The following is a 3,081-nucleotide window of genomic DNA, read 5'->3' on the forward strand; positions in this document are numbered from 1 at the left end:
GGCTCCCGCAATAGCATACATGTRAGGGAACCCTGGAGTGAGGCAGGAGCAAGAGTTATGGATATATATATAGAAATATAGAGAAATTTCAGGTATTGAAAGCTTCMTGATGCTTTCAATGTCATACTGGAAACAAGGCCAGGATATGCAGGTGAGAGGGACAGTGCATAGGGATCTATGYAGCATCCAGTAACTATGGAACTAGCTGGATAAATGGGTATAAATAACAAAACACATGGAAAATGAAGTAAAGGATGTATTTTTTAACCTTGGCCTCATAGACTCTTGTCCAGCAGCTCTGCTGCCAGTCACCGATGACTTCTGTGTCTACCTGTCCTGCTCTGTGCTCCTTCTCCCTGCTTGCTGCTGTGTGTTATGCACATCCCACAGGGCTCCCGAAGCAGCTGCTCCTGGGGCTGTCATTCCCGTTATGGAGACTCACAAGCAGGAGTCACCCAGAGCCAGGCTGAGCACCCTAGCTGTGCATTTAATAACTTAATTATTACACCCATCYGGTTTGTCGCAGCGAGGGGGATGGGGGTGCCGTGGGAGGCACAGCCTGAGCTCTGCACTGTGGGGAGCAAGTTTGGACCAAGGATCCTCCCACACTTGGAAGCACATGGCAGGGAGAGCCAGCAGCGGGACCCACGCAGTACTTGGAGTACTCGGCTCCCTTCCTTTGCCTTCTTYTTCCTTCCTTTTCCTTCCTTTTCCAGTGAGGAAAGGCAGACTGGGTGATCATAAAAAAACTTCTTCCAGCCTTAAAACCAGCCGCACTCTCTTGCTGAGGCTCTCCAGGTGCCAGATCTGCCATCCRTGCCGGGCACTTTTCCCACGCGCAGGGCCAAGGTGCGCAGCCAGCCCCAGGGTTATTCCTGCCCCCTGCCAGCTTGCCCAAAAAGCTGCCTTTTGAGTTAAAAAGAAGCAAGTGCTTTAAAAAATCTGCAAATGATTGTGTGTTAATAACAAGGTGGAATTATCACTTTGGAGCAAGAACTGATAGAGGACCAGCTGAGCTGCTCGGAAGAAGGAGGAGGGATTTGGGGACTTGGCTTTTGGTAGGAAAGAGGACAGAGGGCCCCCATTCCCGAGGCGGGTGGGCTTGGGAATGGGTAGCAGAGAGCATCTGCCGTATTTATTTTGGCAGCACCTCTGGCTTGCTGTCCTGGGGCAGGGCACGGTGCTGTCCATCCAGCCTAAAACCTGGTCTTCACCTTGGGGAGCTTCAATCTAGCTTCACGCCTGGCTTTAGTGCAAGGAGGATAACTCCCATCTCCCCCGAGATCATTTGGAAAATGAAAAGAGATACAAACCRCGATAGTGCTGGCTCTTTGTGCTCCGAATAAATTAGGAGGGGAAGCACAAATAGGGAAGATTCCCAAAGAAACCGGTAGCACCCGTTCAGGCGGTCTGGATAAAGAACACAGGTCTTGTTTTTCTCCCCGAGTTCAGGGCAGACATCATGCTCAGCAGAGCACCAAGACAAGGGTTGTGGACCTGCGGCCCTCCTCTAGGCATCTGCTGGAGCTGCTACCTGGAAAAGTAGCTCCAGGGGCTTTGCTTGGATTTGCAAGAGACTGTTCATTCCTCAGCGCTTTTATTTCTTTAGTCACCTTGSGGATCTCAAAGGAGTCACGTTTGGATGGCCCCAGAGCAGAATGCATCCTTCTAGGGCAATTGGAAAGGCCCTGTCTCCAGGGGCAGCAAGGGAAGATGAACCTTCCTGGTTAGAGGCCAAGGTTGATCCTCTAGGTCCTGTGTAGGGGCAGGGAAAGTGAATGCAGGTGGATGAGGTTTGGCTAATGAGCTTTAATTAACACCTCTGAGGTGCACTTGGCACCTTGAGCAGTCAGGGCACTGGGGGGTTGAAAGGCAGCAGTTGTTGTGGTCAACCATAGGCTCAAGGCTGTGGCTGGCACCTGGGAAGGGTTTGGCTGGTGCCAGAGGTTGGCCAAGGGGCCTCGCTCCTCCTGCAGAGGCTGCAGAATGTGGCGTATTTCAGCAACCACTGCAGATCGGGAGCTGCTGCAGGGGCAGCCCTGATCCAGTTCTCATGGCAGCCTATGGAAAAGTCCCATCATCTTTGGTGGAGCTGGAACTGGGCCCCTATTCTCTGTGGGTCACTTTATTGGTCAGGATGTCCTGGTTTTCTTCCAAGGTGGCTGCCTTTGCAGCCGTGGCTTTTCAGATTAGCTATGAATTTAGAACCCAGGTGATTGTGATTTCTTTCTTTTTTTCATTTTTTTTTTTTTTTTTTTAAATCAGCTTCAGCTGGTGAACATGGAAACATTATTTGGGAGAGAGGGGCAGCCAATAGCCTAACGAAATGCCCCTTTGGCTAATTAGCACGGCTAGTGTCTAGTGCTGATTTAGCCGGGGAACAAAGGGCCCAGCCCAGGGGGCTCTTTGCTGAGGTTCTGGTGAGGACGTCAAGCTGGACCCATGTGARCTCTTGCACCTCCTCTGGTAGACCCAGGTAAGGCAAACCTGGCACGGGCACCTCAGCATTGGTACCCCTGGGTTTTGGGGTACTGTGAGATATATAAATATGTATTTTTTTCTTCATGTATTGAGGTGACTCAGGGACAAAAGGCAAGGTGAGCCTTAGTGTTGCTTTTAAAGCCAAATATACATTATGTGCGTTATGTGTGTCAAGCTGGGGCTTCTAGGGAGTTATTTTTCTCCCGCAGTGCCTGGTGAGGGGCGAGGCGAAGTCAAGTTCCCACTTGAGGCTGGGTCTGCCGTGGGCCAAAGGGGCTGCTCAGGCTGGCCGGGCTGACGCGGGCTGAAGCCGGGTAGGCGCCTCCACCCTCGAGGGAGCCCACGGAGCCTCCAAAGGAGTTAACCGAGGGCGCCGCCTTTGCCGCGGCCCCCCGGCCCGCGCAAGGCGGGAGGCGGCGGTGCCGGCCGCCCCTTGCGCGCTGCGGGCCGCGCGGCCCCCCCGGCCCGCGCAGGCTGCGCGCAGGGCGGCGGCGCAAGCGCTGCTGCCGGCGGCGACGGGGCGCGTCCGCGGGAGGCTCCCTGCGGCTCCGGCGCGGCACGTCCCGCTTCCTTCTTTCCTCCTCTTTTTCCTTTTTTCTT

General features: G+C 53.8%; 1 protein-coding gene across 1 annotated transcript in view; it reads left to right on the forward strand.

The window, feature by feature from the left end:
* The first annotated feature begins 2,443 nt into the window (after positions 1-2,443).
* The window catches only part of LOC112947044, a 27,509-nt gene continuing 26,871 nt past the window's right edge, over positions 2,444-3,081 (forward strand). Inside the window, exons 1-2 of the mRNA XM_026039049.1 lie at positions 2,444-2,476; positions 2,575-2,597. The gene's annotated coding sequence lies outside the window, so the exon portion shown is untranslated. The remainder of the gene's footprint in view (positions 2,477-2,574; positions 2,598-3,081) is intronic.

Source organism: Nothoprocta perdicaria, unplaced genomic scaffold (assembly GCF_003342845.1).
Source record: "Nothoprocta perdicaria isolate Ctin4 unplaced genomic scaffold, notPer1 scaffold_22, whole genome shotgun sequence".
Classification (NCBI taxonomy): domain Eukaryota; kingdom Metazoa; phylum Chordata; class Aves; order Tinamiformes; family Tinamidae; genus Nothoprocta; species Nothoprocta perdicaria.